This window comes from Ochlerotatus camptorhynchus, unplaced genomic scaffold (genome assembly GCF_037179485.1).
Source record: "Ochlerotatus camptorhynchus isolate MF236.1 unplaced genomic scaffold, CSIRO-AGI_Acam_v1.1 ptg000103l, whole genome shotgun sequence".
Lineage (NCBI taxonomy): Eukaryota > Metazoa > Arthropoda > Insecta > Diptera > Culicidae > Ochlerotatus > Ochlerotatus camptorhynchus.
Genome location: NW_027040593.1, coordinates 670,746 through 682,151, shown reverse-complemented (window position 1 = coordinate 682,151; position 11,406 = coordinate 670,746). Strand labels below are relative to the sequence as shown.

Here is an 11,406-nt window from a genome sequence, read left to right as displayed (position 1 = left end):
AACACCACACTTGAAGCTGTGGGTACAAATCCTCTTATAACAGGTGGTCGTTCATTCCTACAGTAACAGTCCACCGCCGTGGCTTTGATCGCATAAATTAGACAGAAATGGAGGAAAATAACTGCATTCATCGGTGGTTCCACCGAAAACGTTGTCCTCCATCACCCACCCCCACAATTCGAATTAATTCCAATGTTCACATACATAACAATTTGTTCTGCCGTTGTTTGCTTGTTCACAACACACCCATAGAGAATGCAAAGACCAAAAGTTACAAATCTCCGATGTCACAGCGTTGTCGGCACCGACAACGTCACTGGTTTGTTCGTAATAAACTAGAGTGAATAATTTGCCTAAGCTGTTGCATTTTGATTGGACTGGCTGAATTTTGCACCGCTTGCTTGCTTGACATCTGTTTGTCAAACCTGCTGCAAACAATGGCGGCCAATCCGCCATTAATGGGAAAAGTTTCCCTCAGCGCGAATGAGCGGTGCTGGTGGTGAAGTTTAAGCTGAACCAGGAGAAAAACTATTATTTTCCAATATTTACCAATTAAAATAATCCGAAGTTGCACCGTGGTCACAACTTTGTAAAAATGACGATTTTGCCAGAAAGCGGAAGAAAGTTGTGCCTTCCTTTATAGCCTATACCCATACTTTAAGGATTGCTCGACCGAGGCAAACAATGGCGGAAAAGGAGTTAATTAAAACCAGGCAAGTTGTCCGTTAATTAACACGCCACACGGCATCCCGGTTTGCTATATATATAAGACAAAAGCTATTACGGAACTCCTTGACCAGGAGTTCGGATCAACCGAAGATGTTCCTGTATTTAAACGAAATCTTTTAACTTTCGCAATATCGCTCAGGCTCGGCTCGGCTTGATTACCCCTATTTTGAACACCGACTGAAGAAGCTGAATTTAAACAAAGCAAACCGGGGTGACAACGCGGCAAGTGCAAAATCAACACAACCAAGCAACCATCAAGTCGCGGGGCTTCTCGTCGCTTTGCCTTCCGAACCGAAGAAGGGCGACGGTAAACAGAGAGCGCCCTCTGCCGTCACTAATTTCGATCCGATTGGGACATTTGTTTTTCTTGTTCTTCAACGGAGATCTGCCAGAAAGCTGATAAAATTGAGTTTGATTAGCAGATTAATACCACTTTTGTTTACTTTGAATCGCTTTGCCTGCCAAGATTGAACTACTCTGATAAGGGGGGCTGCTGGTGTCGGACAATCGTAAATCGAGACGAACGAAACAAACAACCCATAAAATTTGCGCCGCGATAGCTGCTGTCTATGAAAGCGAAACCAGTGAAGGATAGTGCGAGTCGGGTAATAATAGCTTCGTGATAATTAATGACCGTTTTCGTTGTTGCTTTTCTGTGATTGTTCATCGTTTTTTGATAACTACGGGCATGAAGTAGGCGGGAATGTAAACTGTCACACTGTCAGTGTGTTTGATTGTTAGCGACTCTTTTCATCGTACCTTCGATAGCTCAGTTGGTAGAGCGGTGGACTGTAGACGAGCAAATGCTAGTGATAGTAATCCATAGGTCGCTGGTTCAAATCCGGCTCGAAGGATACAAATATTTTTTTCCAATTTCCTTTTTTATTTTTACAGTCAAGTCAAATCCGTTTCAATCCAATTGAAAGCCCAGCAAATCGAATGAAGCATATTTCCCATCATACTAACCATCGGAAAATCAGAACTAATCCCCCTTCTCGGCAAAACGACCGTACGAAACTCATTAAAATTCTGTACAATGCGGCTTCCACTCTGACAGAACTCCATAGGCCACCGGGGTCCAAGCTTCAACCACCTGGCTGCACTGCAGAATCGACCAGGTAGCCACTCACAATTGCCACTACCTTAATAGAGAGCTAAAATACAGTTAAAATTTCATTAAGCATCCTTTCTCCAAATGTTCCAGGGGCTTAGCCACAGCAAACTAGTAGTAGCTAGGCAACCAAGCCATTTCCACTCTCTGACAAAACTGTCATGATTCAATTCATTAAAAATAATTGAACAATTCCAGTCCGGGGCCGCATGGCATTGTGTGGTGCTTTGCTTTGTGCTTTCCCTATCTCGCTCTCCGAGTCTATTAGTTAGTCCGATTCCGACGAGATCCGATCTTCATTTTCACCAACAAACCAACCAACTAACCCCAATGCAATGCCTAACCGGTACACGGTCGGTTGGTTGGTTGGTGGTGGAGACGATTATCCTTCCTACAATCGGCTACCGGGGAAGAACGCAGGCACCGGCAGCAGCCAGAAGTGATGATAAAATAATATTGTTAAGTTTAAATGAATTTATCTTCATCGTCGTCATCATCACTAGAACTTCTGCTAGCCTCTCTAAACATGACGAGCAGGAGAAGTGTGAGAATCGCAATTGCACGCGTCGCTATCCTATCCTGGTGTATATTCCGGTTGTGCTTAGTAGAGGCCCTGAAATTAGCATATTCAGCTCACGTGTCTGGACATATGGCTTCTTTGGTCGTAACCGGCTCCTTCTGCTTCTACGGGTTAAGATATGCGGGCGAGGTGCGAAACTGATAGATTAACCGATTAAGGCCCAAGGTGCTTCACAATTATTGAGAAATATCACTGAATTTGATATGGGCATGTTAAGTTACCTGACCTATTTAGCTTTTTACACTCGCCAAAATTTCACCGAGTGGTGATTCATCTTTGACATAAGACGCTTACCGGTTTTATGGCACAGTTGTAGAAGGCTATGAAGTATTGGATTGTTTGCAATCCGTTGAATTCTTTTCCACGTCGCTGCACGTTCCCCGGACAGAGCAATGAGAATGTCCCTCAGGATCAGGACCAGGCTAAGCTGATCAAGGAGCATCAGTACTATCAGAAAATGCTCAAACTGCAAAGGAAAGAATACCAGAACTACTCTCAATTCAAACTGATAGCACCGACAAACCGACATTAAACTTAAACTTAACTCTTGATCGAGAATCCATAACGGCGGATTCAAATGTGCAGCGATCCCATCTGTCAAAACCATAGAAATTTGTTTTGTAGATAAAAATAATTTTCCCGGAATAGATTAGACACGAACCAACTCATACATTTTTTTTATGCGTGTTCGTGGCTAGGATACACATTTTTCGCGAACACGGCGGCAGATGTCAGCTTTGTGCTTTGATCAGAAATTTGATGGTAGTTTGTATGGTCATTCTTGTCGGTTTGTCGGTGCTGATAGTCTGTATACACATGATTATCCTTCAATAATAATTGCTGAATTATTCATTAGTTGAAAAACCTTGTCCTTCCTGAGACATTATGACACTTCTTAACAAAGATTAAAATGAAATAATGTAATCAAAAGGGAAACCAGATTTGTTTTGCTTGCGTTGTCGAAGTGCAGAAAATCTTCTTCAACCTTAGCCATCTTAGAGTAAAGCACTTAATTTTAAAATTCATGTATCTCTTTTACCGTAACGTCAAATTTTAGTTTATAACCGTGAGTCGATTTCTTAACTATGTGGCCACAATTCCTAATGGATAGCTATTTGGAAAATCATGACATTTTTCTTAAATGGTTGATTTAGTACAATGGTTCCTACTGCGTACTTTTGCCCCACTGCACACTGAGCCAGAAATGCAACCTAGCGGAGCAAAATTAATAACTCCGATACGAAGCATTTCCGTAGGCAGTAGGCGGTGGAGTTTTTACATCTTTAGAAGAGTTGTTTATTTCATCAAGATAAACAACTTTACCCAAAACATTTAATCTGCCATTTCATTCCTTTAAACAAAGTTATAGAAAAAACATGTTCCACTAAAATGAAGAAATCTCAAAAATACCAAAATATACCGTTCCGATTCAAATTTCGGACGATTCAAATTTCGGACACTTTCATTTTTAATTAAATATTACATCCAGTTAGAAACAAAGTAATAATGTTAGATGATCGTCAAAAAAATTTAAAATTTACAAGACATGTGGATCATATTCGACCGAGATAATCAACTTTTAAAAGTGTCCGAAATTCGAGTTTAAGTGTCCGAAATTTGAATCAGCACGGTACTTCTCTCAAATTTTGATATTTTGTTTATCGAGTATTTCTTAATTTTTGCTGAAAATGTCAAGCTGCGATTTTCGGTTTTTACAAGGGGTTGGTTACTCTACACAGTGTGCCAAAATCAAACTTGGGCACCCCCGGGCGTCGTCATTGACGCTGTTTGGCACCCATGGTTACAATTTTTATGATCTTTAAAGTTACTGGCAACACTGAACTTTTTCTGCGCTTCAGTGTGCATGTGTCAAAATTTGTTATTGATGTTGCCACAATAAATATAATCAAATTATTTTCAAAACAACCGTGAATCTTCACCAAGTCTCGCCATGGATTCTCAAAATCGTTACACCCGTGGCAGTCGCATCCACATATCCTCCCAGACGAAGAACAGATGACAGCGGTATCTTGACCTGACCGAGGTTTTTGGCCATGGCTACACGAACTAGCGATGCAGCTCTCACGGCTGCGGCTGCTTCCAATTCTGCTGCTGGTCTGTCTTTTTTTTAATGAATTTTAGAGGAGACGGACCAGCAGAAGGAACAGCAGCAGCATCAACTAAAGCAGAAGCAGTATAGGAAGCAGACGCAGCCGTGGGAGCTGAATCACTAATTCGTGTAGCTGTGGCCGACGCTGGAAATCTCGGGCCGGTCACGACAAGCGGTGCTTGAGTTTTAATCGGAAAGTCAACCAAACAAAAACTATACCATCCGACCATTCGAACTACTCGAATACATTCATCGCCACCGCTACTACACCACCAGCACTTCATGATGGCGTTCACCGCCAGGGCTACGCTAGGGAACTCGACCAATCCGGAGGAGGAAATTTCCGATATCAGCGGGAACATTCGCACTTGCGACGGGTGGCAGTCGTTGGGGGTGAATGCAGTCAGCAGCAGATCCTCGGACGGCATACGGTGGGGTATTGAAGAAGTGGAGAATGTGATTTTTGCTGGCCTGGGAAGCGGATGTTCTTGGAGGCGTTGTAGACCTTGAAGCTGATCGAATTGTGCGGCAGGGTGTACGTTCGACTGGTTCGACTGCGATGGCGTTCCCATCTAGATCATGGCGGCACCCTCTTTGGTCTTCAGGAACTTTATTCTGACAACAATTTCTAAAATTTTCCAATCGTGAGATATTTGCGATCAATGATATAATTTCGAGATTTTTTTGCTTTTTTCTAGCGTCCTGGAGAAAACCTTACCTTAATGTGGTATTCAGTCATTGCGGGAATTTTTATGTACCACTTCAATACTGTTACGCATTCGACCACAAACGTTTGGTTGCTGGGTACAGAAAGGCGAACGAACGTTCAATGACAATTAACTCTTAAACAACAATAATTTATGATGGTCCTCAAAAGAACCGTTTTGTCTTGATGGTTGAGTAATTCTGAGCTATTTGGATGTTCAACACACAGATGAGGTTGGCGAGCTGTATGTTGTTTGGGACGAGGGTGACGCGCTTGGCATAGATGTCCCACAGCAACTCACGCAGAGCTACTGAATCCGATCAGTAGCGGTGCGGCTTCTTCCTCCTTCTTCGGTCAATCGAGGGTTATTGAGGGCAACCTTGATAGCTAGCTGCTTCCGGGGAGCCTTTCGTTGTATACTGAAGAACAATGTTCAACGCCTCGCGCCGAAATCACTACTGCTGCTACTGATGATAACCGGACACCACCACTCACCATATCCGAACACCGATCGGTGAGACCGGATGAAATTCGATCTCGAAATCTGTGTTAGGGAAAGCGCTTTTCGCAGGCAACTGGTGATAATTTTGATTATCATAGCAACAGTTGCAATTTTCAATAGTGATCTTTTTAAAATTGATAAATTCTGAATTTCCAATCGATTGGCGTATTAAGAATTAAAATTCATCATCTCTGGTTAAAAATCAGACCACTTTCATAATGCGACCGATTTTGGTTTTATAAATTGCACACAAATGCCTTAAAATACATTGTTTGTTAGATTTGAACTTATGGGAACTGACATCCGATTGATGACCTTGACAAATGTTCACAAAACACTCTTTAACCAATTTATGGTGATCCTGAAAAGAACCGTTTTGTCGTGATGGTTGAGTAATGCTGAGCTATTAGGGTGTTCAACACGGATGAGGCTGGCGTGTTGTATGTTGTTTGAAACGAGGGTGACGCGCTCGGCATAGATGGACCACAGCGACTCACGAAGAGCTACTGAATGCAATCAGTAGCGGTGCGACTTTTTCCTCCATCTTCGGTGAATAGACGCTCATGTGGGCTGCAACTCGCTGCTTTCGGGCAGCTTTTAGTTGTGTATTGGAGACCAATATTCAACGCCACGCGCCAAAAGCACTGCTGCTGCTGCTACTGCTGATGACGACTGATCTGACACCACCACACATGGTGATTGAATAAGCACCGTTCGGCGAGACCGGATGGAATTCGATTGCTGATTAAAATTTGTGTTAAGGAAAGCGCTTTTTGCAGACAATCGATGATAATTTTGATCACCATTGCAACAGTTGGACCTTTTAAAAATTGATAAAGTGTTCATTTAAGCAGATTTGTATAAAATTTTCCAATCGATTGGCATGTTTAGAATTAAAATCCATCAGCTATTGACAGAGTTATAAGTGGTCAAAACCTGACCGCTTTTCGTAACGCGGTCAATTTTGGTTTTTTGAAATTGCACCCCCAATATGTGTAATTCTGAGTGGATTCTGTTTATGGATGGTTGCATAAAAATTCATATAGACATTCGACAAAAAAATGTTTCGATTTTTTTTTTTTTTTTTGAGTGTACGTCAATTCAGTGCCAACTTTTCATTAGAGCGATAACGATTTTGTAAACAATGACTTCAATCGCCAATTTGCATGTGTGAGCTAATATTCGCGAGAAATAGACGGCCACCTCTGGAGAATGATTGTTATTTAAATTTGAAATGCAGATGGTATCGGTTCAGCCCCATAACACCAATCATTCAAAACGATGATGTAAATAATTCTATCGGACGTCATTTGCTGATCTGAGTAGACAAACGAGGTGGAAGTATAGTCATCGCTATTAGAGCTGGTACGAACATGGGTAAAACGTGGACACCAAATCTTGTCTATTTCGTCAGACCAAGATTCTCTGCTTGAACGTCAAGCAGTTTAGTTCGGTTAGAGCTCACTCTCTTGAGCTGTTCGGAAAGTATATTTTTAGTTAGTGTTCGCGCTCTCTCTTTCGTGGTCTGTTGTGCGTGTGTGCCCCGAAATGGGGAAGCATCGCTCGCGAAGCCCGGTGAAGGACCAGAACACCGGTGAAGGAAGCTCCGGTGTACCCACATCGAACAGGTTTGCTGTTCTTCCCATTGATGGGAATACCCAGCCAGCTGCAAAAGGAAAGCGCAGCAAGAAGAGGAAGAAGATTCGGAGCCAGTCCGGTTGCATGATTTCTCGCGACGATGCCACTGCGACAAACGGCAGTGATGTCGGAGATTTCGGTGATGTTGCCGACACAAGCACGGCAAAAGTAAAACTACCTCCGTTGGTAGTAAAAATGCCCATCTTAACGATCTCATCGCAGATCTGGCGTCGCTGGGCGTTAAAGCCGAATTCAAGTTGAGCAGAGTCGGCACCAAGGTTATGCTCCGTACGAAAGCGGAGTATGACTTGGTCGTTGCCCACCTGAGGACTACCAAGGTGGAATTTTTCACCCACGACATTCCCGACGAGAAACCATTCAAGGTCGTCATCAGGGGTCTACCGAATTTTGACCCGAAGTTGATTGAAACGGAAATCTAGAACCGCTACAAGCTGGCCCCAACTGCCGTCTTCCGGATGACAAGGAGGGACGAGAACGTCAAGAGGTATCCGGATTGTCTTTTCCTGGTGCATTTCCAGAAGGGAACGGTGACGCTCAATGCGTTAAAGGCTATCCGCTCCATCAATTCCATCATTGTCCGATGGGAGTCATACCGTGACAGCCGTCACGACGTCACCCAGTGTCAACGTTGCCTGAATTTCGGGCACGGCACCCGAAACTGCTTCGTCAAGCCGCGCTGTGGCAAATGCGCCCAAAACCATATCTCCTCCGAGTGTGTTGTCGACGAGTCGGAAACGGCCAAATGCGCCAACTGTAATGGCGCTCATCAAGGGTCCGACAAACAGTGCCCCAAACGCGAAGATTTCAAACGGATCCGAAAGCAGGCGTCCACAAGAAATCAACCAGGACGAAAGAAGGACAATACGCCGGCATTCAGAGAGGAGGATTTCCCACCTCTTCCTGCTACGCAACACGGTCAAGCAAATCCACGGGTGCAATCCGGCCCCCACCAAGAAACATCTGGTGCCTCAGCTGGACAAAGCTCTCCATCCCCCTTGGATTCTGGAGACAACCACCAGCACAAAACGCCAATCCCGATCTCTTCTCTGCGGATGAGCTGATGAAGATTTTCGTCGACATGACCGGTGCTCTTCGTCAGTGCCGCAGCAAGCCCGAACAGATCCAAGTGCTCGGTAAGTTTATTATTCAGTATGGTGTCTAAACCGATAACTGTCGTCACATGGAACGCATGCTCTGTAAGAGCAAAAAGACTCGAGCTTGCTGACTTCCTCCGCAAGCAAAGTATCGACGTGGGCCTCCTAACAGAGACCCACCTTAAATCCGGTGACAGTTTTTGGCTACCTGATCACCACATTATCCGGCTTGATCGTATCGACTCCAGGGGGGGTGGTGTTGCGATCATCATCAAGAAAGGAATAAAGTTCTACACGCTGCCGCATATCCGCACTTCTATCATCGAGGCCCTTAGTGTGGAGGTGGAATCATCAACCGGAAACGTCCGGTTCATCGCCGTATACTGCCCTCGTCAGTGTGCTGCCAGTAATGGATTAGGCATCCAATTCAAGCATGATCTGACCACCATCACTCGCACGAGCTCACGATTCGTCATTGGGGGCGATTTAAATGCCCGCCACGAAGCATGGCGGAACTATCAGCGGAATCAGAACGGACGTCTGCTCTTCCACCACTCGCAGCATGGGCTGTATACAGTGAAATTTCCTGATGAACCGACATTCATCTCTCCGGCGGGAAACCCTTCCACGTTGGACTTTTTTCTATCGAACACTGGACTATTCAAACCGATGGCGATCAACGATCTCAGTTCCGACCACCAACCGGTGGTGGCTGAAGTCGGCATCAACGTGGCACCTGCTCAAAGCCTGCGCAAAGATTACCATCATGTCAACTGGGTGCAGTTTGGGCACGTGGTTGACAGAAACATCGATGAAAATACGCCGCTTGACATCGACCAGGCACTGGAAAGACTCCACCAGGCCATATCCGTGGCTGACGAGACGTGTGTTCGACAAGTTCCTGTGAGGGGTAAGTTTGTTGCCATTGATTCCCACACCCAATTACTAATTCGCTTGAGAAATGTGCGTAGACGCCAGTTTCAGAGGACTGGAGATCTAGCGAGGAAACGTGAAATGGCCGATCTGAACAGGCAGATTGCTTCCAGAATGGACTTACTCCGAAATGAAAGTTTCGGGCGTGTTGTCCAGAATCTGGATGACCGCTCCCGTCCATTCTGGAAGGTAGCCAAGGTGCTGAAAACTCATCCCAAACCCATTCCTCCTCTCAGAGTCGGAAATGATGACAATCGGCTCATTACCCCACAAGAGAAAGCAAATGCGATTGGCAATCATATTGCTGCATCGCATTTGCTTGGCTCAACTATCCAAAGTCCGCTCGAAAATCAGGTGACGCAATGCGTACAAAACTTGGATGCCTCCGCTTGAGTCGTCCCTCCGGCAGAAAATATTACAGTGGAGCAGATTTGCTCAGCGCTGAAAAACACCAAGAACATGAAGGCTCCCGGGTTTGACGGTATATTCAACTTGGTATTGAAGAAGCTGAGCACGAAAATGTACTCGCTTTTGACTGCTATCTTCAATAGATGCTTGGAACTGCACTACTTTCCAAGTATCTGGAAGGTAGCAAAAATCATACCAATCCGCAAACTCGGTAAGGATCCATCACTACCTTCCAGCTACAGACCAATCAGCCTCCTTTCAGCGCTGAGCAAATTGTTCGAGAAACTAATTCTCAATCGTTTACTCAAGTTTGTCGAGGAGAACAACATTCTCCTACCTGAACAGTTTGGGTTTAGGAAGGGGCATTCCACAAATCACCAGCTAGTTTGGGTGATGAATAACATTCGGAGTAACAAAGCTGTATCCAAGTCCACAGCCATGGCATTGTTAGACGTTGAAAAAGCGTTTGACAATGTCTGGCATGACGGACTTGTGTACAAGCTTTGTAACTTCAACTTTCCACCACATCTTGTAAAAATCACCCGTAACTACCTCCAGCAAAGGTCATTTAAGGTATCGTTGAATGGTTGCAATTCAAACACCTTTTCCATCCCAGCAGGTGTTCCGCAAGGTAGTCTGTCGGGCCCTTTGCTATACAGCATCTACACTTCCGAAATTCCTCCCTTGGGCAACGGTTGCGTATTCTTCCTGTTCGCAGATGATACCGCTATAACCGTCAAGGGAAGGAGGCCTCGTGAAATAACAAACAAACTTCAACGATGCCTTGACGCCTTTGCTGATTATGCCACCATGTGGAAAACCAAAATCAATGCCTCCAAAACACAAGCGATCATGTTCCTCCATCGACAATCTCCCAAACTAAAACCGGCTCCCTCTTGTACTGTAATAATGGATGGCACAAGAGTTGAGTGGTCCACGGAAGTAACATATCTTGGTATGTTGTTTGACGAGAAGCTCCTTTTCCGCTCGCACATAGATGGGGCAGTAATTAAGTGTTCCAATCTAGTTAGGTGCTTGTATCCGCTAATTTGCCGCAGATCTCGTCTCTCTAGGGTGAACAAACTGGCGGTCTACAAACAAATCATTGCGCCTGCGATCTTCTACGCAGCTCCGGTGTGGGAATCATGTGCACAAACGCACAGGAACAAAATACAGGTAGCGCAGAACAGGGTATTGATGATGATCTTAGATCGTCCTTTCGATACCCGCATTTCCGACCTCCATCAAGAGGCTAACATTCCGAAAGTAGATTTTCAAATTAACAAAACTAGGAACAAATTTGAGCAGAAATGCAATACATCAGAACATGCTTTGATAAGCAATTTGTATATAGTTGGTTAGGTGTATATAGTAGTTGTAGATTAGTTGAAGCTGTAAATAATAGTTTTAAGTAGCCTCTTTTTTCCAATTCAAAACAAACCAATCCCACCAAGATGGTCATACTTTAACAGGCCTGAATTTGTATACAGGGGTTTTTGGGGCCGTGGAAGGTTCTTATGATAGTTCGAGACCCCTCCCCCTTCTGTAAGGGGGGGCTCCCATACAAATGAAAC

At 44.4% G+C, this 11,406-nt stretch overlaps 1 non-coding gene across 1 annotated transcript; it reads left to right on the top strand.

Annotated features, from left to right (window-relative positions):
* Window positions 1-1,487: 1,487 nt before the first annotated feature.
* TRNAY-GUA (transfer RNA tyrosine (anticodon GUA)) lies at window positions 1,488-1,583 on the top strand. The gene is made up of 2 exons: window positions 1,488-1,524; window positions 1,548-1,583. It is a non-coding gene; the product is annotated as a tRNA-Tyr (tRNA).
* The last annotated feature ends 9,823 nt before the right edge of the window (window positions 1,584-11,406 follow it).